Source organism: Rhinichthys klamathensis, unplaced genomic scaffold, assembly GCF_029890125.1.
Source record: "Rhinichthys klamathensis goyatoka isolate OS25496 unplaced genomic scaffold, OSU_Roscu_1.1 h1tg000176l_1, whole genome shotgun sequence".
NCBI classification, from domain to species: Eukaryota; Metazoa; Chordata; class Actinopteri; order Cypriniformes; family Leuciscidae; genus Rhinichthys; species Rhinichthys klamathensis.
The window spans coordinates 6,594,690-6,616,241 of NW_026606705.1; the positions used below are offsets into that span (position 1 = coordinate 6,594,690).

The 21,552-nt window shown below is 43.8% G+C and overlaps 31 non-coding genes across 31 annotated transcripts; 13 read left to right on the forward strand and 18 right to left on the reverse strand.

The window, feature by feature from the left end:
• Window positions 1-95: 95 nt before the first annotated feature.
• Window positions 96-169, forward strand: trnam-cau (transfer RNA methionine (anticodon CAU)). Its single transcript has one exon. It is a non-coding gene; the product is annotated as a tRNA-Met (tRNA).
• A 790-nt stretch (window positions 170-959) lies between these two features.
• Window positions 960-1,042, reverse strand: trnal-cag (transfer RNA leucine (anticodon CAG)). The gene has a single exon. It is a non-coding gene; the product is annotated as a tRNA-Leu (tRNA).
• A 95-nt stretch (window positions 1,043-1,137) lies between these two features.
• trnam-cau (transfer RNA methionine (anticodon CAU)) lies at window positions 1,138-1,211 on the forward strand. Its single transcript has one exon. It is a non-coding gene; the product is annotated as a tRNA-Met (tRNA).
• A 2,009-nt stretch (window positions 1,212-3,220) lies between these two features.
• On the forward strand, window positions 3,221-3,294 carry trnam-cau (transfer RNA methionine (anticodon CAU)). Its single transcript has one exon. It is a non-coding gene; the product is annotated as a tRNA-Met (tRNA).
• Window positions 3,295-4,083: 789 nt separating this feature from the next.
• Window positions 4,084-4,166, reverse strand: trnal-cag (transfer RNA leucine (anticodon CAG)). Its single transcript has one exon. It is a non-coding gene; the product is annotated as a tRNA-Leu (tRNA).
• A 95-nt stretch (window positions 4,167-4,261) lies between these two features.
• trnam-cau (transfer RNA methionine (anticodon CAU)) lies at window positions 4,262-4,335 on the forward strand. The gene has a single exon. It is a non-coding gene; the product is annotated as a tRNA-Met (tRNA).
• Window positions 4,336-5,125: 790 nt separating this feature from the next.
• On the reverse strand, window positions 5,126-5,208 carry trnal-cag (transfer RNA leucine (anticodon CAG)). Its single transcript has one exon. It is a non-coding gene; the product is annotated as a tRNA-Leu (tRNA).
• A 959-nt stretch (window positions 5,209-6,167) lies between these two features.
• trnal-cag (transfer RNA leucine (anticodon CAG)) lies at window positions 6,168-6,250 on the reverse strand. The gene has a single exon. It is a non-coding gene; the product is annotated as a tRNA-Leu (tRNA).
• A 95-nt stretch (window positions 6,251-6,345) lies between these two features.
• On the forward strand, window positions 6,346-6,419 carry trnam-cau (transfer RNA methionine (anticodon CAU)). The gene has a single exon. It is a non-coding gene; the product is annotated as a tRNA-Met (tRNA).
• Window positions 6,420-7,207: 788 nt separating this feature from the next.
• trnal-cag (transfer RNA leucine (anticodon CAG)) lies at window positions 7,208-7,290 on the reverse strand. The gene has a single exon. It is a non-coding gene; the product is annotated as a tRNA-Leu (tRNA).
• Window positions 7,291-8,248: 958 nt separating this feature from the next.
• On the reverse strand, window positions 8,249-8,331 carry trnal-cag (transfer RNA leucine (anticodon CAG)). The gene has a single exon. It is a non-coding gene; the product is annotated as a tRNA-Leu (tRNA).
• A 95-nt stretch (window positions 8,332-8,426) lies between these two features.
• trnam-cau (transfer RNA methionine (anticodon CAU)) lies at window positions 8,427-8,500 on the forward strand. Its single transcript has one exon. It is a non-coding gene; the product is annotated as a tRNA-Met (tRNA).
• Window positions 8,501-9,289: 789 nt separating this feature from the next.
• On the reverse strand, window positions 9,290-9,372 carry trnal-cag (transfer RNA leucine (anticodon CAG)). Its single transcript has one exon. It is a non-coding gene; the product is annotated as a tRNA-Leu (tRNA).
• Window positions 9,373-10,330: 958 nt separating this feature from the next.
• On the reverse strand, window positions 10,331-10,413 carry trnal-cag (transfer RNA leucine (anticodon CAG)). The gene has a single exon. It is a non-coding gene; the product is annotated as a tRNA-Leu (tRNA).
• A 957-nt stretch (window positions 10,414-11,370) lies between these two features.
• trnal-cag (transfer RNA leucine (anticodon CAG)) lies at window positions 11,371-11,453 on the reverse strand. The gene has a single exon. It is a non-coding gene; the product is annotated as a tRNA-Leu (tRNA).
• Window positions 11,454-11,548: 95 nt separating this feature from the next.
• On the forward strand, window positions 11,549-11,622 carry trnam-cau (transfer RNA methionine (anticodon CAU)). Its single transcript has one exon. It is a non-coding gene; the product is annotated as a tRNA-Met (tRNA).
• A 790-nt stretch (window positions 11,623-12,412) lies between these two features.
• Window positions 12,413-12,495, reverse strand: trnal-cag (transfer RNA leucine (anticodon CAG)). Its single transcript has one exon. It is a non-coding gene; the product is annotated as a tRNA-Leu (tRNA).
• A 95-nt stretch (window positions 12,496-12,590) lies between these two features.
• Window positions 12,591-12,664, forward strand: trnam-cau (transfer RNA methionine (anticodon CAU)). The gene has a single exon. It is a non-coding gene; the product is annotated as a tRNA-Met (tRNA).
• A 788-nt stretch (window positions 12,665-13,452) lies between these two features.
• trnal-cag (transfer RNA leucine (anticodon CAG)) lies at window positions 13,453-13,535 on the reverse strand. The gene has a single exon. It is a non-coding gene; the product is annotated as a tRNA-Leu (tRNA).
• A 95-nt stretch (window positions 13,536-13,630) lies between these two features.
• Window positions 13,631-13,704, forward strand: trnam-cau (transfer RNA methionine (anticodon CAU)). Its single transcript has one exon. It is a non-coding gene; the product is annotated as a tRNA-Met (tRNA).
• A 790-nt stretch (window positions 13,705-14,494) lies between these two features.
• On the reverse strand, window positions 14,495-14,577 carry trnal-cag (transfer RNA leucine (anticodon CAG)). The gene has a single exon. It is a non-coding gene; the product is annotated as a tRNA-Leu (tRNA).
• A 95-nt stretch (window positions 14,578-14,672) lies between these two features.
• trnam-cau (transfer RNA methionine (anticodon CAU)) lies at window positions 14,673-14,746 on the forward strand. Its single transcript has one exon. It is a non-coding gene; the product is annotated as a tRNA-Met (tRNA).
• A 789-nt stretch (window positions 14,747-15,535) lies between these two features.
• trnal-aag (transfer RNA leucine (anticodon AAG)) lies at window positions 15,536-15,618 on the reverse strand. The gene has a single exon. It is a non-coding gene; the product is annotated as a tRNA-Leu (tRNA).
• An 858-nt stretch (window positions 15,619-16,476) lies between these two features.
• On the reverse strand, window positions 16,477-16,559 carry trnal-cag (transfer RNA leucine (anticodon CAG)). The gene has a single exon. It is a non-coding gene; the product is annotated as a tRNA-Leu (tRNA).
• A 95-nt stretch (window positions 16,560-16,654) lies between these two features.
• trnam-cau (transfer RNA methionine (anticodon CAU)) lies at window positions 16,655-16,728 on the forward strand. The gene has a single exon. It is a non-coding gene; the product is annotated as a tRNA-Met (tRNA).
• A 790-nt stretch (window positions 16,729-17,518) lies between these two features.
• On the reverse strand, window positions 17,519-17,601 carry trnal-cag (transfer RNA leucine (anticodon CAG)). Its single transcript has one exon. It is a non-coding gene; the product is annotated as a tRNA-Leu (tRNA).
• Window positions 17,602-17,696: 95 nt separating this feature from the next.
• On the forward strand, window positions 17,697-17,770 carry trnam-cau (transfer RNA methionine (anticodon CAU)). The gene has a single exon. It is a non-coding gene; the product is annotated as a tRNA-Met (tRNA).
• Window positions 17,771-18,560: 790 nt separating this feature from the next.
• Window positions 18,561-18,643, reverse strand: trnal-cag (transfer RNA leucine (anticodon CAG)). Its single transcript has one exon. It is a non-coding gene; the product is annotated as a tRNA-Leu (tRNA).
• Window positions 18,644-18,738: 95 nt separating this feature from the next.
• trnam-cau (transfer RNA methionine (anticodon CAU)) lies at window positions 18,739-18,812 on the forward strand. Its single transcript has one exon. It is a non-coding gene; the product is annotated as a tRNA-Met (tRNA).
• Window positions 18,813-19,602: 790 nt separating this feature from the next.
• On the reverse strand, window positions 19,603-19,685 carry trnal-cag (transfer RNA leucine (anticodon CAG)). The gene has a single exon. It is a non-coding gene; the product is annotated as a tRNA-Leu (tRNA).
• A 958-nt stretch (window positions 19,686-20,643) lies between these two features.
• On the reverse strand, window positions 20,644-20,726 carry trnal-cag (transfer RNA leucine (anticodon CAG)). The gene has a single exon. It is a non-coding gene; the product is annotated as a tRNA-Leu (tRNA).
• Window positions 20,727-21,552: the final 826 nt, after the last annotated feature.

Consider the following 21,552-nt stretch of genomic DNA (forward strand, 5'->3'; position numbering starts at 1 on the left):
GTGATGGCTGAGGGTGAGCAGTACTTTTGGAGCTGCACCGAATGGCAGATGATCTGGAAGCTAGTGCTGCACCGCTCACCCTAGCCACAGCACATGCCTCGTTGGCGCAGTTAGGCAGCGCGTCAGTCTCATAATCTGAAGGTCGTGAGTTCGAGCCTCACATGGGGCAGAGTGGTGCTTTTTGATACACGGGAGAGTGTAAATGAAAGATCTGCTTTCTGCATTCCCTTTTGTGCGTTTGTCCAGTCCTACATATGCAATGTAATTGAGGTCCAGTGTTTTTGTAGGACTAATGTTGAACAAATGCAGTAATAGTATTACTCTCATATTCATGTAATATGCGTCAGTGTTGTTACAATGTTTTGGTGAGGCTAATATAATTCTTTCGTTCCAATGACATGTCTTGTCAATGCTAATGCAATGTTTTGCATGACATTCCTTGAATCTTATGCCATGACACTCCACCCCATGCCCCCAAAACCCATGACATTCAATTCCAAGAAATTTCCAAGAATCCTTGCCATGAAACTCTACTGCATCCCCAAAACTTCAGACCATGACATCACAGTCAGACTCCAAGAATCACATCGCATACTCCCCCTAAAAAGAAAAAAAAAGAAGACATGAACAGCCTTTCATAAACAAGTTCTTCTTCCGGTAAACATCAGAACGTGGTATTCTTTGAAATTCTGTTGGATCCCATTCTATAAACATGTCCAATTTCATGAAATGTCACGACTTGAAATTCCAAGAAAACTGCACGAAAATGCCACCGAATCCCATACATCGCACTAAAGTGTTACTTTAAAGTCCATGTAATGCAGGTCAGTGTTACTGTAATGTTTGGTTAACTCTAGCATGAACTGAAATGCAGTGCTTTGTCAACATGAATGCATTTCTGGGTAAACTTGCCAGAGGGTTAAAGACTCTAGCTTGAGCCCGCAGCCAAAGGTTAGGTTTGTCAGAAGTGGGATTCGAACCCACGCCTCCAGGGGAGACTGCGACCTGAACGCAGCGCCTTAGACCGCTCGGCCATCCTGACGTGATGGCTGAGGGTGAGCAGTACTTTTGCAGCTGCACCGAATGGCAGATGATCTGGAAGCTAGTGCTGCACCGCTCACCCTAGCCACAGCACATGCCTCGTTGGCGCAGTTAGGCAGCGCGTCAGTCTCATAATCTGAAGGTCGTGAGTTCGAGCCTCACACGGGGCAGAGTGGTGCTTTTTGATACACGGGAGAGTGTAAATGAAAGAGCTGCTTTCTGCATTCCCTTTTGTGCGTTTGTCCAGTCCTTCATATGCAATGTAATTGAGGTCCAGTGTTTTTGTAGGACTAATGTTGAACAAATGCAGTAATAGTATTACTCTCATATTCATGTAATATGCGTCAGTGTTGTTACAATGTTTTGGTGAGGCTAATATAATTCTTTCGTTCAAATGACATGTCTTGTCAATGCTAATGCAATGTTTTGCATGACATTCCTTGAATCTTATGCCATGACACTCCACCCCATGCCCCCAAAACCCATGACATTCAATTCCAAGAAATTTCCAAGAATCCTTGCCATGAAACTCTACTGCATCCCCAAAACTTCAGACCATGACATCACAGTCAGACTCCAAGAACCACATGGCATACTCCCCCTAAAAAGAAAAAAAAAGAAGACATGAACAGCCTTTCATAAACAAGTTCTTCTTCCGGTAAACATCAGAACGTGGTATTCTTTGAAATTCTGTTGGATCCCATTCTATAAACATGTCCAATTTCATGATATGTCACGACTTGAAATTCCAAGAAAACTGCACGAAAATGCCACCGAATCCCATACATCGCACTAAAGTGTTACTTTAAAGTCCATGTAATGCAGGTCAGTGTTACTGTAATGTTTGGTTAACTCTAGCATGAACTGAAATGCAGTGCTTTGTCAACATGAATGCATTTCTGGGTAAACTTGCCAGAGGGTTAAAGACTCTAGCTTGAGCCCGCAGCCAAAGGTTAGGTTTGTCAGAAGTGGGATTTGAACCCACGCCTCCAGGGGAGACTGCGACCTGAACGCAGCGCCTTAGACCGCTCGGCCATCCTGACGTGATGGCTGAGGGTGAGCAGTACTTTTGCATCTGCACCGAATGGCAGATGATCTGGAAGCTAGTGCTGCACCGCTCACCCTAGCCACAGCACATGCCTCGTTGGCGCAGTTAGGCAGCGCGTCAGTCTCATAATCTGAAGGTCGTGGGTTCGAGCCTCACATGGGGCAGAGTGGTGCTTTTTGATACACGGGAGAGTGTAAATGAAAGATCTGCTTTCTGCATTCCCTTTTGTGCGTTTGTCCAGTCCTACATATGCAATGTAATTGAGGTCCAGTGTTTTTGTAGGACTAATGTTGAACAAATGCAGTAATAGTATTACTCTCATATTCATGTAATATGCGTCAGTGTTGTTACAATGTTTTGTTGAGGCTAATATAATTCTTTCGTTCCAATGACATGTCTTGTCAATGCTAATGTAATGTTTTGCATGACATTCCTTGAATCTTATGCCATGACACTCCACCCCATGCCCCCAAAACCCATGACATTCAATTCCAAGAAATTTCCAAGAATCCTTGCCATGAAACTCTACTGCATCCCCAAAACTTCAGACCATGACATCACAGTCAGACTCCAAGAATCACATCGCATACTCCCCCTAAAAAGAAAAAAAAAGAAGACATGAACAGCCTTTCATAAACAAGTTCTTCTTCCGGTAAACATCAGAACGTGGTATTCTTTGAAATTCTGTTGGATCCCATTCTATAAACATGTCCAATTTCATGAAATGTCACGACTTGAAATTCCAAGAAACTGCACGAAAATGCTACCGAATCCCATACATTGCACTAAAGTGTTACTTTAAAGTCCATGTAATGCAGGTCAGTGTTACTGTAATGTTTGGTTAACTCTAGCATGAACTGAAATGCAGTGCTTTGTCAACATGAATGCATTTCTGGGTAAACTTGCCAGAGGGTTAAAGACTCTAGCTTGAGCCCGCAGCCAAAGGTTAGGTTTGTCAGAAGTGGGATTTGAACCCACGCCTCCAGGGGAGACTGCGACCTGAACGCAGCGCCTTAGACCGCTCGGCCATCCTGACGTGATGGCTGAGGGTGAGCAGTACTTTTGCAGCTGCACCGAATGGCAGATGATCTGGAAGCTAGTGCTGCACCGCTCACCCTAGCCACAGCACATGCCTCGTTGGCGCAGTTAGGCAGCGCGTCAGTCTCATAATCTGAAGGTCGTGAGTTCGAGCCTCACACGGGGCAGAGTGGTGCTTTTTGATACACGGGAGAGTGTAAAAGAAAGAGCTGCTTTTTGCATTCCCTTTTGTGCGTTTGTCCAGTCCTTCATATGCAATGTAATTGAGGTCCAGTGTTTTTGTAGGACTAATGTTGAACAAATGCAGTAATAGTATTACTCTCATATTCATGTAATATGCGTCAGTGTTGTTACAATGTTTTGTTGAGGCTAATATAATTCTTTCGTTCCAATGACATGTCTTGTCAATGCTAATGCAATGTTTTGCATGACATTCCTTGAATCTTATGCCATGACACTCCACCCCATGCCCCCAAAACCCATGACATTCAATTCCAAGAAATTTCCAAGAATCCTTGCCATGAAACTCTACTGCATCCCCAAAACTTCAGACCATGACATCACAGTCAGACTCCAAGAATCACATCGCATACTCCCCCTAAAAAGAAAAAAAAAGAAGACATGAACAGCCTTTCATAAACAAGTTCTTCTTCCGGTAAACATCAGAACGTGGTATTCTTTGAAATTCTGTTGGATCCCATTCTATAAACATGTCCAATTTCATGAAATGTCACGACTTGAAATTCCAAGAAACTGCACGAAAATGCCACCGAATCCCATACATTGCACTAAAGTGTTACTTTAAAGTCCATGTAATGCAGGTCAGTGTTACTGTAATGTTTGGTTAACTCTAGCATGAACTGAAATGCAGTGCTTTGTCAACATGAATGCATTTCTGGGTAAACTTGCCAGAGGGTTAAAGACTCTAGCTTGAGCCCACAGCCAAAGGTTAGGTTTGTCAGAAGTGGGATTCGAACCCACGCCTCCAGGGGAGACTGCGACCTGAACGCAGCGCCTTAGACCGCTCGGCCATCCTGACGTGATGGCTGAGGGTGAGCAGTACTTTTGGAGCTGCACCGAATGGCAGATGATCTGGAAGCTAGTGCTGCACCGCTCACCCTAGCCACAGCACATGCCTCGTTGGCGCAGTTAGGCAGCGCGTCAGTCTCATAATCTGAAGGTCGTGAGTTCGAGCCTCACATGGGGCAGAGTGGTGCTTTTTGATACACGGGAGAGTGTAAATGAAAGATCTGCTTTCTGCATTCCCTTTTGTGCGTTTGTCCAGTCCTACATATGCAATGTAATTGAGGTCCAGTGTTTTTGTAGGACTAATGTTGAACAAATGCAGTAATAGTATTACTCTCATATTCATGTAATATGCGTCAGTGTTGTTACAATGTTTTGGTGAGGCTAATATAATTCTTTCGTTCCAATGACATGTCTTGTCAATGCTAATGCAATGTTTTGCATGACATTCCTTGAATCTTATGCCATGACACTCCACCCCATGCCCCCAAAACCCATGACATTCAATTCCAAGAAATTTCCAAGAATCCTTGCCATGAAACTCTACTGCATCCCCAAAACTTCAGACCATGACATCACAGTCAGACTCCAAGAATCACATCGCATACTCCCCCTAAAAAGAAAAAAAAAGAAGACATGAACAGCCTTTCATAAACAAGTTCTTCTTCCGGTAAACATCAGAACGTGGTATTCTTTGAAATTCTGTTGGATCCCATTCTATAAACATGTCCAATTTCATGAAATGTCACGACTTGAAATTCCAAGAAAACTGCACGAAAATGCCACCGAATCCCATACATCGCACTAAAGTGTTACTTTAAAGTCCATGTAATGCAGGTCAGTGTTACTGTAATGTTTGGTTAACTCTAGCATGAACTGAAATGCAGTGCTTTGTCAACATGAATGCATTTCTGGGTAAACTTGCCAGAGGGTTAAAGACTCTAGCTTGAGCCCGCAGCCAAAGGTTAGGTTTGTCAGAAGTGGGATTCGAACCCACGCCTCCAGGGGAGACTGCGACCTGAACGCAGCGCCTTAGACCGCTCGGCCATCCTGACGTGATGGCTGAGGGTGAGCAGTACTTTTGCAGCTGCACCGAATGGCAGATGATCTGGAAGCTAGTGCTGCACCGCTCACCCTAGCCACAGCACATGCCTCGTTGGCGCAGTTAGGCAGCGCGTCAGTCTCATAATCTGAAGGTCGTGGGTTCGAGCCTCACATGGGGCAGAGTGGTGCTTTTTGATACACGGGAGAGTGTAAATGAAAGATCTGCTTTCTGCATTCCCTTTTGTGCGTTTGTCCAGTCCTACATATGCAATGTAATTGAGGTCCAGTGTTTTTGTAGGACTAATGTTGAACAAATGCAGTAATAGTATTACTCTCATATTCATGTAATATGCGTCAGTGTTGTTACAATGTTTTGTTGAGGCTAATATAATTCTTTCGTTCCAATGACATGTCTTGTCAATGCTAATGTAATGTTTTGCATGACATTCCTTGAATCTTATGCCATGACACTCCACCCCATGCCCCCAAAACCCATGACATTCAATTCCAAGAAATTTCCAAGAATCCTTGCCATGAAACTCTACTGCATCCCCAAAACTTCAGACCATGACATCACAGTCAGACTCCAAGAATCACATCGCATACTCCCCCTAAAAAGAAAAAAAAAGAAGACATGAACAGCCTTTCATAAACAAGTTCTTCTTCCGGTAAACATCAGAACGTGGTATTCTTTGAAATTCTGTTGGATCCCATTCTATAAACATGTCCAATTTCATGAAATGTCACGACTTGAAATTCCAAGAAAACTGCACGAAAATGCCACCGAATCCCATACATCGCACTAAAGTGTTACTTTAAAGTCCATGTAATGCAGGTCAGTGTTACTGTAATGTTTGGTTAACTCTAGCATGAACTGAAATGCAGTGCTTTGTCAACATGAATGCATTTCTGGGTAAACTTGCCAGAGGGTTAAAGACTCTAGCTTGAGCCCGCAGCCAAAGGTTAGGTTTGTCAGAAGTGGGATTCGAACCCACGCCTCCAGGGGAGACTGCGACCTGAACGCAGCGCCTTAGACCGCTCGGCCATCCTGACGTGATGGCTGAGGGTGAGCAGTACTTTTGCAGCTGCACCGAATGGCAGATGATCTGGAAGCTAGTGCTGCACCGCTCACCCTAGCCACAGCACATGCCTCGTTGGCGCAGTTAGGCAGCGCGTCAGTCTCATAATCTGAAGGTCGTGAGTTCGAGCCTCACACGGGGCAGAGTGGTGCTTTTTGATACACGGGAGAGTGTAAAAGAAAGAGCTGCTTTCTGCATTCTCTTTTGTGCATTTGTCCAGTCCTTCATATGCAATGTAATTGAGGTCCAGTGTTTTTGTAGGACTAATGTTGAACAAATGCAGTAATAGTATTACTCTCATATTCATGTAATATGCGTCAGTGTTGTTACAATGTTTTGTTGAGGCTAATATAATTCTTTCGTTCCAATGACATGTCTTGTCAATGCCAATGCAATGTTTTGCATGACATTCCTTGAATCTTATGCCATGACACTCCACCCCATGCCCCCAAAACCCATGACATTCAATTCCAAGAAATTTCCAAGAATCCTTGCCATGAAACTCTACTGCATCCCCAAAACTTCAGACCATGACATCACAGTCAGACTCCAAGAATCACATCGCATACTCCCCCTAAAAAGAAAAAAAAAGAAGACATGAACAGCCTTTCATAAACAAGTTCTTCTTCCGGTAAACATCAGAACGTGGTATTCTTTGAAATTCTGTTGGATCCCATTCTATAACATGTCCAATTTCATGAAATGTCACGACTTGAAATTCCAAGAAACTGCACGAAAATGCCACCGAATCCCATACATTGCACTAAAGTGTTACTTTAAAGTCCATGTAATGCAGGTCAGTGTTACTGTAATGTTTGGTTAACTCTAGCATGAACTGAAATGCAGTGCTTTGTCAACATTAATGCATTTCTGGGTAAACTTGCCAGAGGGTTAAAGACTCTAGCTTGAGCCCGCAGCCAAAGGTTAGGTTTGTCAGAAGTGGGATTCGAACCCACGCCTCCAGGGGAGACTGCGACCTGAACGCAGCGCCTTAGACCGCTCGGCCATCCTGACGTGATGGCTGAGGGTGAGCAGTACTTTTGGAGCTGCACCGAATGGCAGATGATCTGGAAGCTAGTGCTGCACCACTCACCCTAGCCACAGCACATGCCTCGTTGGCGCAGTTAGGCAGCGCGTCAGTCTCATAATCTGAAGGTAGTGAGTTCGAGCCTCACACGGGGCAGAGTGGTGCTTTATGATACACGGGAGAGTGTAAATGAAAGATCTGCTTTCTGCATTCCCTTTTGTGCGTTTGTCCAGTCCTACATATGCAATGTAATTGAGGTCCAGTGTTTTTGTAGGACTAATGTTGAACAAATGCAGTAATAGTATTACTCTCATATTCATGTAATATGCGTCAGTGTTGTTACAATGTTTTGTTGAGGCTAATATAATTCTTTCGTTCCAAAGACATGTCTTGTCAATGCTAATGTAATGTTTTGCATGACATTCCTTGAATCTTATGCCATGACACTCCACCCCATGCCCCCAAAACCCATGACATTCAATTCCAAGAAATTTCCAAGAATCCTTGCCATGAAACTCTACTGCATCCCCAAAACTTCAGACCATGACATCACAGTCAGACTCCAAGAATCACATCGCATACTCCCCCTAAAAAGAAAAAAAAAGAAGACATGAACAGCCTTTCATAAACAAGTTCTTCTTCCGGTAAACATCAGAACGTGGTATTCTTTGAAATTCTGTTGGATCCCATTCTATAAACATGTCCAATTTCATGAAATGTCACGACTTGAAATTCCAAGAAACTGCACGAAAATGCCACCGAATCCCATACATTGCACTAAAGTGTTACTTTAAAGTCCATGTAATGCAGGTCAGTGTTACTGTAATGTTTGGTTAACTCTAGCATGAACTGAAATGCAGTGCTTTGTCAACATGAATGCATTTCTGGGTAAACTTGCCAGAGGGTTAAAGACTCTAGCTTGAGCCCGCAGCCAAAGGTTAGGTTTGTCAGAAGTGGGATTCGAACCCACGCCTCCAGGGGAGACTGCGACCTGAACGCAGCGCCTTAGACCGCTCGGCCATCCTGACGTGATGGCTGAGGGTGAGCAGTACTTTTGGAGCTGCACCGAATGGCAGATGATCTGGAAGCTAGTGCTGCACCGCTCACCCTAGCCACAGCACATGCCTCGTTGGCGCAGTTAGGCAGCGCGTCAGTCTCATAATCTGAAGGTCGTGAGTTCGAGCCTCACACGGGGCAGAGTGGTGCTTTATGATACACGGGAGAGTGTAAATGAAAGATCTGCTTTCTGCATTCCCTTTTGTGCGTTTGTCCAGTCCTTCATATGCAATGTAATTGAGGTCCAGTGTTTTTGTAGGACTAATGTTGAACAAATGCAGTAATAGTATTACTCTCATATTCATGTAATATGCGTCAGTGTTGTTACAATGTTTTGTTGAGGCTAATATAATTCTTTCGTTCCAATGACATGTCTTGTCAATGCTAATGCAATGTTTTGCATGACATTCCTTGAATCTTATGCCATGACACTCCACCCCATGCCCCCAAAACCCATGACATTCAATTCCAAGAAATTTCCAAGAATCCTTGCCATGAAACTCTACTGCATCCCCAAAACTTCAGACCATGACATCACAGTCAGACTCCAAGAATCACATCGCATACTCCCCCTAAAAAGAAAAAAGAAGAAGACATGAACAGCCTTTCATAAACAAGTTCTTCTTCCGGTAAACATCAGAACGTGGTATTCTTTGAAATTCTGTTGGATCCCATTCTATAAACATGTCCAATTTCATGAAATGTCACGACTTGAAATTCCAAGAAACTGCACGAAAATGCCACCGAATCCCATACATTGCACTAAAGTGTTACTTTAAAGTCCATGTAATGCAGGTCAGTGTTACTGTAATGTTTGGTTAACTCTAGCATGAACTGAAATGCAGTGCTTTGTCAACATGAATGCATTTCTGGGTAAACTTGCCAGAGGGTTAAAGACTCTAGCTTGAGCCCGCAGCCAAAGGTTAGGTTTGTCAGAAGTGGGATTCGAACCCACGCCTCCAGGGGAGACTGCGACCTGAACGCAGCGCCTTAGACCGCTCGGCCATCCTGACGTGATGGCTGAGGGTGAGCAGTACTTTTGGAGCTGCACCGAATGGCAGATGATCTGGAAGCTAGTGCTGCACCGCTCACCCTAGCCACAGCACATGCATCGTTGGCGCAGTTAGGCAGCGCGTCAGTCTCATAATCTGAAGGTCGTGAGTTTGAGCCTCACACGGGGCAGAGTGGTGCTTTTTGATACACGGGAGAGTGTAAAAGAAAGAGCTGCTTTCTGCATTCCCTTTTGTGCGTTTGTCCAGTCCTTCATATGCAATGTAATTGAGGTCCAGTGTTTTTGTAGGACTAATGTTGAACAAATGCAGTAATAGTATTACTCTCATATTCATGTAATATGCGTCAGTGTTGTTACAATGTTTTGTTGAGGCTAATATAATTCTTTCGTTCCAATGACATGTCTTGTCAATGCTAATGCAATGTTTTGCATGACATTCCTTGAATCTTATGCCATGACACTCCACCCCATGCCCCCAAAACCCATGACATTCAATTCCAAGAAATTTCCAAGAATCCTTGCCATGAAACTCTACTGCATCCCCAAAACTTCAGACCATGACATCACAGTCAGACTCCAAGAATCACATGGCATACTCCCCCTAAAAAGAAAAAAAAAGAAGACATGAACAGCCTTTCATAAACAAGTTCTTCTTCCGGTAAACATCAGAACGTGGTATTCTTTGAAATTCTGTTGGATCCCATTCTATAAACATGTCCAATTTCATGAAATGTCACGACTTGAAATTCCAAGAAACTGCACGAAAATGCCACCGAATCCCATACATTGCACTAAAGTGTTACTTTAAAGTCCATGTAATGCAGGTCAGTGTTACTGTAATGTTTGGTTAACTCTAGCATGAACTGAAATGCAGTGCTTTGTCAACATGAATGCATTTCTGGGTAAACTTGCCAGAGGGTTAAAGACTCTAGCTTGAGCCCGCAGCCAAAGGTTAGGTTTGTCAGAAGTGGGATTCGAACCCACGCCTCCAGGGGAGACTGCGACCTGAACGCAGCGCCTTAGACCGCTCGGCCATCCTGACGTGATGGCTGAGGGTGAGCAGTACTTTTGGAGCTGCACCGAATGGCAGATGATCTGGAAGCTAGTGCTGCACCGCTCACCCTAGCCACAGCACATGCCTCGTTGGCGCAGTTAGGCAGCGCGTCAGTCTCATAATCTGAAGGTCGTGGGTTCGAGCCTCACATGGGGCAGAGTGGTGCTTTTTGATACACGGGAGAGTGTAAATGAAAGATCTGCTTTCTGCATTCCCTTTTGTGCGTTTGTCCAGTCCTACATATGCAATGTAATTGAGGTCCAGTGTTTTTGTAGGACTAATGTTGAACAAATGCAGTAATAGTATTACTCTCATATTCATGTAATATGCGTCAGTGTTGTTACAATGTTTTGTTGAGGCTAATATAATTCTTTCGTTCCAATGACATGTCTTGTCAATGCTAATGTAATGTTTTGCATGACATTCCTTGAATCTTATGCCATGACACTCCACCCCATGCCCCCAAAACCCATGACATTCAATTCCAAGAAATTTCCAAGAATCCTTGCCATGAAACTCTACTGCATCCCCAAAACTTCAGACCATGACATCACAGTCAGACTCCAAGAATCACATCGCATACTCCCCCTAAAAAGAAAAAAAAAGAAGACATGAACAGCCTTTCATAAACAAGTTCTTCTTCCGGTAAACATCAGAACGTGGTATTCTTTGAAATTCTGTTGGATCCCATTCTATAACATGTCCAATTTCATGAAATGTCACGACTTGAAATTCCAAGAAACTGCACGAAAATGCCACCGAATCCCATACATTGCACTAAAGTGTTACTTTAAAGTCCATGTAATGCAGGTCAGTGTTACTGTAATGTTTGGTTAACTCTAGCATGAACTGAAATGCAGTGCTTTGTCAACATGAATGCATTTCTGGGTAAACTTGCCAGAGGGTTAAAGACTCTAGCTTGAGCCCGCAGCCAAAGGTTAGGTTTGTCAGAAGTGGGATTCGAACCCACGCCTCCAGGGGAGACTGCGACCTGAACGCAGCGCCTTAGACCGCTCGGCCATCCTGACGTGATGGCTGAGGGTGAGCAGTACTTTTGGAGCTGCACCGAATGGCAGATGATCTGGAAGCTAGTGCTGCACCGCTCACCCTAGCCACAGCACATGCCTCGTTGGCGCAGTTAGGCAGCGCGTCAGTCTCATAATCTGAAGGTCGTGAGTTCGAGCCTCACATGGGGCAGAGTGGTGCTTTTTGATACACGGGAGAGTGTAAATGAAAGATCTGCTTTCTGCATTCCCTTTTGTGCGTTTGTCCAGTCCTACATATGCAATGTAATTGAGGTCCAGTGTTTTTGTAGGACTAATGTTGAACAAATGCAGTAATAGTATTACTCTCATATTCATGTAATATGCGTCAGTGTTGTTACAATGTTTTGGTGAGGCTAATATAATTCTTTCGTTCCAATGACATGTCTTGTCAATGCTAATGCAATGTTTTGCATGACATTCCTTGAATCTTATGCCATGACACTCCACCCCATGCCCCCAAAACCCATGACATTCAATTCCAAGAAATTTCCAAGAATCCTTGCCATGAAACTCTACTGCATCCCCAAAACTTCAGACCATGACATCACAGTCAGACTCCAAGAATCACATCGCATACTCCCCCTAAAAAGAAAAAAAAAGAAGACATGAACAGCCTTTCATAAACAAGTTCTTCTTCCGGTAAACATCAGAACGTGGTATTCTTTGAAATTCTGTTGGATCCCATTCTATAAACATGTCCAATTTCATGAAATGTCACGACTTGAAATTCCAAGAAAACTGCACGAAAATGCCACCGAATCCCATACATCGCACTAAAGTGTTACTTTAAAGTCCATGTAATGCAGGTCAGTGTTACTGTAATGTTTGGTTAACTCTAGCATGAACTGAAATGCAGTGCTTTGTCAACATGAATGCATTTCTGGGTAAACTTGCCAGAGGGTTAAAGACTCTAGCTTGAGCCCGCAGCCAAAGGTTAGGTTTGTCAGAAGTGGGATTCGAACCCACGCCTCCAGGGGAGACTGCGACCTGAACGCAGCGCCTTAGACCGCTCGGCCATCCTGACGTGATGGCTGAGGGTGAGCAGTACTTTTGCAGCTGCACCGAATGGCAGATGATCTGGAAGCTAGTGCTGCACCGCTCACCCTAGCCACAGCACATGCCTCGTTGGCGCAGTTAGGCAGCGCGTCAGTCTCATAATCTGAAGGTCGTGAGTTCGAGCCTCACACGGGGCAGAGTGGTGCTTTTTGATACACGGGAGAGTGTAAATGAAAGAGCTGCTTTCTGCATTCCCTTTTGTGCGTTTGTCCAGTCCTTCATATGCAATGTAATTGAGGTCCAGTGTTTTTGTAGGACTAATGTTGAACAAATGCAGTAATAGTATTACTCTCATATTCATGTAATATGCGTCAGTGTTGTTACAATGTTTTGTTGAGGCTAATATAATTCTTTCGTTCCAATGACATGTCTTGTCAATGCTAATGTAATGTTTTGCATGACATTCCTTGAATCTTATGCCATGACACTCCACCCCATGCCCCCAAAACCCATGACATTCAATTCCAAGAAATTTCCAAGAATCCTTGCCATGAAACTCTACTGCATCCCCAAAACTTCAGACCATGACATCACAGTCAGACTCCAAGAATCACATCGCATACTCCCCCTAAAAAGAAAAAAAAAGAAGACATGAACAGCCTTTCATAAACAAGTTCTTCTTCCGGTAAACATCAGAACGTGGTATTCTTTGAAATTCTGTTGGATCCCATTCTATAACATGTCCAATTTCATGAAATGTCACGACTTGAAATTCCAAGAAACTGCTAGAAAATGCCACCGAATCCCATACATTGCACTAAAGTGTTACTTTAAAGTCCATGTAATGCAGGTCAGTGTTACTGTAATGTTTGGTTAACTCTAGCATGAACTGAAATGCAGTGCTTTGTCAACATGAATGCATTTCTGGGTAAACTTGCCAGAGGGTTAAAGACTCTAGCTTGAGCCCGCAGCCAAAGGTTAGGTTTGTCAGAAGTGGGATTCGAACCCACGCCTCCAGGGGAGACTGCGACCTGAACGCAGCGCCTTAGACCGCTCGGCCATCCTGACATGATGGCTGAGGGTGAGCAGTACTTTTGGAGCTGCACCGAATGGCAGATGATCTGGAAGCTAGTGCTGCACCGCTCACCCTAGCCACAGCACATGCCTCGTTGGCGCAGTTAGGCAGCGCGTCAGTCTCATAATCTGAAGGTCGTGAGTTCGAGCCTCACATGGGGCAGAGTGGTGCTTTTTGATACACGGGAGAGTGTAAATGAAAGATCTGCTTTCTGCATTCCCTTTTGTGCGTTTGTCCAGTCCTACATATGCAATGTAATTGAGGTCCAGTGTTTTTGTAGGACTAATGTTGAACAAATGCAGTAATAGTATTACTCTCATATTCATGTAATATGCGTCAGTGTTGTTACAATGTTTTGGTGAGGCTAATATAATTCTTTCGTTCCAATGACATGTCTTGTCAATGCTAATGCAATGTTTTGCATGACATTCCTTGAATCTTATGCCATGACACTCCACCCCATGCCCCCAAAACCCATGACATTCAATTCCAAGAAATTTCCAAGAATCCTTGCCATGAAACTCTACTGCATCCCCAAAACTTCAGACCATGACATCACAGTCAGACTCCAAGAATCACATGGCATACTCCCCCTAAAAAGAAAAAAAAAGAAGACATGAACAGCCTTTCATAAACAAGTTCTTCTTCCGGTAAACATCAGAACGTGGTATTCTTTGAAATTCTGTTGGATCCCATTCTATAAACATGTCCAATTTCATGAAATGTCACGACTTGAAATTCCAAGAAAACTGCACGAAAATGCCACCGAATCCCATACATCGCACTAAAGTGTTACTTTAAAGTCCATGTAATGCAGGTCAGTGTTACTGTAATGTTTGGTTAACTCTAGCATGAACTGAAATGCAGTGCTTTGTCAACATGAATGCATTTCTGGGTAAACTTGCCAGAGGGTTAAAGACTCTAGCTTGAGCCCGCAGCCAAAGGTTAGGTTTGTCAGAAGTGGGATTCGAACCCACGCCTCCAGGGGAGACTGCGACCTGAACGCAGCGCCTTAGACCGCTCGGCCATCCTGACGTGATGGCTGAGGGTGAGCAGTACTTTTGGAGCTGCACCGAATGGCAGATGATCTGGAAGCTAGTGCTGCACCGCTCACCCTAGCCACAGCACATGCCTCGTTGGCGCAGTTAGGCAGCGCGTCAGTCTCATAATCTGAAGGTCGTGAGTTCGAGCCTCACACGGGGCAGAGTGGTGCTTTTTGATACACGGGAGAGTGTAAATGAAAGATCTGCTTTCTGCATTCCCTTTTGTGCGTTTGTCCAGTCCTACATATGCAATGTAATTGAGGTCCAGTGTTTTTGTAGGACTAATGTTGAACAAATGCAGTAATAGTATTACTCTCATATTCATGTAATATGCGTCAGTGTTGTTACAATGTTTTGGTGAGGCTAATATAATTCTTTCGTTCCAATGACATGTCTTGTCAATGCTAATGTAATGTTTTGCATGACATTCCTTGAATCTTATGCCATGACACTCCACCCCATGCCCCCAAAACCCATGACATTCAATTCCAAGAAATTTCCAAGAATCCTTGCCATGAAACTCTACTGCATCCCCAAAACTTCAGACCATGACATCACAGTCAGACTCCAAGAATCACATCGCATACTCCCCCTAAAAAGAAAAAAAAAGAAGACATGAACAGCCTTTCATAAACAAGTTCTTCTTCCGGTAAACATCAGAACGTGGTATTCTTTGAAATTCTGTTGGATCCCATTCTATAAACATGTCCAATTTCATGAAATGTCACGACTTGAAATTCCAAGAAACTGCACGAAAATGCCACCGAATCCCATACATTGCACTAAAGTGTTACTTTAAAGTCCATGTAATGCAGGTCAGTGTTACTGTAATGTTTGGTTAACTCTAGCATGAACTGAAATGCAGTGCTTTGTCAACATGAATGCATTTCTGGGTAAACTTGCCAGAGGGTTAAAGACTCTAGCTTGAGCCCCCAGCCAACGGTTAGGTTTGTCAGAAGTGGGATTCGAACCCACGCCTCCAGGGGAGACTGCGACCTTAACGCAGCGCCTTAGACCGCTCGGCCATCCTGACGTGATGGCTGAGGGTGAGCAGTACTTTTGGAGCTGCACCGAATGGCAGATGATCTGGAAGCTAGTGCTGCACCGCTCACCCTAGCCACAGCACAGCATTAAATGAAAGAGCTGCTTTCTGCATTCCCTTTTGTGCGTTTGTCCAGTCCTTCATATGCAATGTAATTGAGGTCCAGTGTTTTTGTAGGACTAATGTTGAACAAATGCAGTAATAGTATTACTCTCATATTCATGTAATATGCGTCAGTGTTGTTACAATGTTTTGTTGAGGCTAATATAATTCTTTCGTTCCAATGACATGTCTTGTCAATGCTAATGCAATGTTTTGCATGACATTCCTTGAATCTTATGCCATGACACTCCACCCCATGCCCCCAAAACCCATGACATTCAATTCCAAGAAATTTCCAAGAATCCTTGCCATGAAACTCTACTGCATCCCCAAAACTTCAGACCATGACATCACAGTCAGACTCCAAGAATCACATGGCATACTCCCCCTAAAAAGAAAAAAAAAGAAGACATGAACAGCCTTTCATAAACAAGTTCTTCTTCCGGTAAACATCAGAACGTGGTATTCTTTGAAATTCTGTTGGATCCCATTCTATAAACATGTCCAATTTCATGAAATGTCACGACTTGAAATTCCAAGAAAACTGCACGAAAATGCCACCGAATCCCATACATCGCACTAAAGTGTTACTTTAAAGTCCATGTAATGCAGGTCAGTGTTACTGTAATGTTTGGTTAACTCTAGCATGAACTGAAATGCAGTGCTTTGTCAACATGAATGCATTTCTGGGTAAACTTGCCAGAGGGTTAAAGACTCTAGCTTGAGCCCGCAGCCAAAGGTTAGGTTTGTCAGAAGTGGGATTCGAACCCACGCCTCCAGGGGAGACTGCGACCTGAACGCAGCGCCTTAGACCGCTCGGCCATCCTGACGTGATGGCTGAGGGTGAGCAGTACTTTTGGAGCTGCACCGAATGGCAGATGATCTGGAAGCTAGTGCTGCACCGCTCACCCTAGCCACAGCACATGCCTCGTTGGCGCAGTTAGGCAGCGCGTCAGTCTCATAATCTGAAGGTCGTGAGTTCGAGCCTCACACGGGGCAGAGTGGTGCTTTTTGATACACGGGAGAGTGTAAATGAAAGAGCTGCTTTTTGCATTCCCTTTTGTGCGTTTGTCCAGTCCTTCATATGCAATGTAATTGAGGTCCAGTGTTTTTGTAGGACTAATGTTGAACAAATGCAGTAATAGTATTACTCTCATATTCATGTAATATGCGTCAGTGTTGTTACAATGTTTTGTTGAGGCTAATATAATTATTTCGTTCCAATGACATGTCTTGTCAATGCTAATGCAATGTTTTGCATGACATTCCTTGAATCTTATGCCATGACACTCCACCCCATGCCCCCAAAACCCATGACATTCAATTCCAAGAAATTTCCAAGAATCCTTGCCATGAAACTCTACTGCATCCCCAAAACTTCAGACCATGACATCACAGTCAGACTCCAAGAATCACATGGCATACTCCCCCTAAAAAGAAAAAAAAAGAAGACATGAACAGCCTTTCATAAACAAGTTCTTCTTCCGGTAAACATCAGAACGTGGTATTCTTTGAAATTCTGTTGGATCCCATTCTATAAACATGTCCAATTTCATGAAATGTCACGACTTGAAATTCCAAGAAAACTGCACGAAAATGCCACCGAATCCCATACATTGCACTAAAGTGTTACTTTAAAGTCCATGTAATGCAGGTCAGTGTTACTGTAATGTTTGGTTAACTCTAGCATGAACTGAAATGCAGTGCTTTGTCAACATGAATGCATTTCTGGGTAAACTTGCCAGAGGGTTAAAGACTCTAGCTTGAGCCCGCAGCCAAAGGTTAGGTTTGTCAGAAGTGGGATTCGAACCCACGCCTCCAGGGGAGACTGCGACCTGAACGCAGCGCCTTAGACCGCTCGGCCATCCTGACGTGATGGCTGAGGGTGAGCAGTACTTTTGGAGCTGCACCGAATGGCAGATGATCTGGAAGCTAGTGCTGCACCGCTCACCCTAGCCACAGCACATGCCTCGTTGGCGCAGTTAGGCAGCGCGTCAGTCTCATAATCTGAAGGTCGTGAGTTCGAGCCTCACACGGGGCAGAGTGGTGCTTTTTGATACACGGGAGAGTGTAAATGAAAGATCTGCTTTCTGCATTCCCTTTTGTGCGTTTGTCCAGTCCTACATATGCAATGTAATTGAGGTCCAGTGTTTTTGTAGGACTAATGTTGAACAAATGCAGTAATAGTATTACTCTCATATTCATGTAATATGCGTCAGTGTTGTTACAATGTTTTGGTGAGGCTAATATAATTCTTTCGTTCCAATGACATGTCTTGTCAATGCTAATGTAATGTTTTGCATGACATTCCTTGAATCTTATGCCATGACACTCCACCCCATGCCCCCAAAACCCATGACATTCAATTCCAAGAAATTTCCAAGAATCCTTGCCATGAAACTCTACTGCATCCCCAAAACTTCAGACCATGACATCACAGTCAGACTCCAAGAATCACATCGCATACTCCCCCTAAAAAGAAAAAAAAAGAAGACATGAACAGCCTTTCATAAACAAGTTCTTCTTCCGGTAAACATCAGAACGTGGTATTCTTTGAAATTCTGTTGGATCCCATTCTATAAACATGTCCAATTTCATGAAATGTCACGACTTGAAATTCCAAGAAAACTGCACGAAAATGCCACCGAATCCCATTCATCGCACTAAAGTGTTACTTTAAAGTCCATGTAATGCAGGTCAGTGTTACTGTAATGTTTGGTTAACTCTAGCATGAACTGAAATGCAGTGCTTTGTCAACATGAATGCATTTCTGGGTAAACTTGCCAGAGGGTTAAAGACTCTAGCTTGAGCCCGCAGCCAAAGGTTAGGTTTGTCAGAAGTGGGATTCGAACCCACGCCTCCAGGGGAGACTGCGACCTGAACGCAGCGCCTTAGACCGCTCGGCCATCCTGACGTGATGGCTGAGGGTGAGCAGTACTTTTGGAGCTGCACCGAATGGCAGATGATCTGGAAGCTAGTGCTGCACCGCTCACCCTAGCCACAGCACATGCCTCGTTGGCGCAGTTAGGCAGCGCGTCAGTCTCATAATCTGAAGGTCGTGAGTTCGAGCCTCACACGGGGCAGAGTGGTGCTTTTTGATACACGGGAGAGTGTAAATGAAAGATCTGCTTTCTGCATTCCCTTTTGTGCGTTTGTCCAGTCCTACATATGCAATGTAATTGAGGTCCAGTGTTTTTGTAGGACTAATGTTGAACAAATGCAGTAATAGTATTACTCTCATATTCATGTAATATGCGTCAGTGTTGTTACAATGTTTTGGTGAGGCTAATATAATTCTTTCGTTCCAATGACATGTCTTGTCAATGCTAATGTAATGTTTTGCATGACATTCCTTGAATCTTATGCCATGACACTCCACCCCATGCCCCCAAAACCCATGACATTCAATTCCAAGAAATTTCCAAGAATCCTTGCCATGAAACTCTACTGCATCCCCAAAACTTCAGACCATGACATCACAGTCAGACTCCAAGAATCACATCGCATACTCCCCCTAAAAAGAAAAAAAAAGAAGACATGAACAGCCTTTCATAAACAAGTTCTTCTTCCGGTAAACATCAGAACGTGGTATTCTTTGAAATTCTGTTGGATCCCATTCTATAAACATGTCCAATTTCATGAAATGTCACGACTTGAAATTCCAAGAAAACTGCACGAAAATGCCACCGAATCCCATTCATCGCACTAAAGTGTTACTTTAAAGTCCATGTAATGCAGGTCAGTGTTACTGTAATGTTTGGTTAACTCTAGCATGAACTGAAATGCAGTGCTTTGTCAACATGAATGCATTTCTGGGTAAACTTGCCAGAGGGTTAAAGACTCTAGCTTGAGCCCGCAGCCAAAGGTTAGGTTTGTCAGAAGTGGGATTCGAACCCACGCCTCCAGGGGAGACTGCGACCTGAACGCAGCGCCTTAGACCGCTCGGCCATCCTGACGTGATGGCTGAGGGTGAGCAGTACTTTTGCAGCTGCACCGAATGGCAGATGATCTGGAAGCTAGTGCTGCACCGCTCACCCTAGCCACAGCAAATACCTCGTTGGCGCAGTTAGGCAGCGCGTCAGTCTCATAATCTGAAGGTCGTGAGTTCGAGCCTCACACGGGGCAGAGTGGTGCTTTTTGATACACGGGAGAGTGTAAATGAAAGAGCTGCTTTCTGCATTCCCTTTTGTGCGTTTGTCCAGTCCTTCATATGCAATGTAATTGAGGTCCAGTGTTTTTGTAGGACTAATGTTGAACAAATGCAGTAATAGTATTACTCTCATATTCATGTAATATGCGTCAGTGTTGTTACAATGTTTTGTTGAGGCTAATATAATTCTTTCGTTCCAATGACATGTCTTGTCAATGCTAATGTAATGTTTTGCATGACATTCCTTGAATCTTATGCCATGACACTCCACCCCATGCCCCCAAAACCCATGACATTCAATTCCAAGAAATTTCCAAGAATCCTTGCCATGAAACTCTACTGCATCCCCAAAACTTCAGACCATGACATCACAGTCAGACTCCAAGAATCACATCGCATACTCCCCCTAAAAAGAAAAAAAAAGAAGACATGAACAGCCTTTCATAAACAAGTTCTTCTTCCGGTAAACATCAGAACGTGGTATTCTTTGAAATTCTGTTGGATCCCATTCTATAAACATGTCCAATTTCATGAAATGTCACGACTTGAAATTCCAAGAAACTGCACGAAAATGCCACCGAATCCCATACATTGCACTAAAGTGTTACTTTAAAGTCCATGTAATGCAGGTCAGTGTTACTGTAATGTTTGGTTAACTCTAGCATGAACTGAAATGCAGTGCTTTGTCAACATGAATGCATTTCTGGGTAAATTTGCCAGAGGGTTAAAGACTCTAGCTTGAGCCCACAGCCAAAGGTTAGGTTTGTCAGAAGTGGGATTCGAACCCACGCCTCCAGGGGAGACTGCGACCTGAACGCAGCGCCTTAGACCGCTCGGCCATCCTGACGTGATGGCTGAGGGTGAGCAGTACTTTTGGAGCTGCACCGAATGGCAGATGATCTGGAAGCTAGTGCTGCACCGCTCACCCTAGCCACAGCACATGCCTCGTTGGTGCAGTTAGGCAGCGCGTCAGTCTCATAATCTGAAGGTCGTGAGTTCGAGCCTCACATGGGGCAGAGTGGTGCTTTTTGATACACGGGAGAGTGTAAATGAAAGATCTGCTTTCTGCATTCCCTTTTGTGCGTTTGTCCAGTCCTACATATGCAATGTAATTGAGGTCCAGTGTTTTTGTAGGACTAATGTTGAACAAATGCAGTAATAGTATTACTCTCATATTCATGTAATATGCGTCAGTGTTGTTACAATGTTTTGGTGAGGCTAATATAATTCTTTCGTTCCAATGACATGTCTTGTCAATGCTAATGCAATGTTTTGCATGACATTCCTTGAATCTTATGCCATGACACTCCACCCCATGCCCCCAAAACCCATGACATTCAATTCCAAGAAATTTCCAAGAATCCTTGCCATGAAACTCTACTGCATCCCCAAAACTTCAGACCATGACATCACAGTCAGACTCCAAGAATCACATGGCATACTCCCCCTAAAAAGAAAAAAAAAGAAGACATGAACAGCCTTTCATAAACAAGTTCTTCTTCCGGTAAACATCAGAACGTGGTATTCTTTGAAATTCTGTTGGATCCCATTCTATAAACATGTCCAATTTCATGAAATGTCACGACTTGAAATTCCAAGAAAACTGCACGAAAATGCCACCGAATCCCATACATCGCACTAAAGTGTTACTTTAAAGTCCATGTAATGCAGGT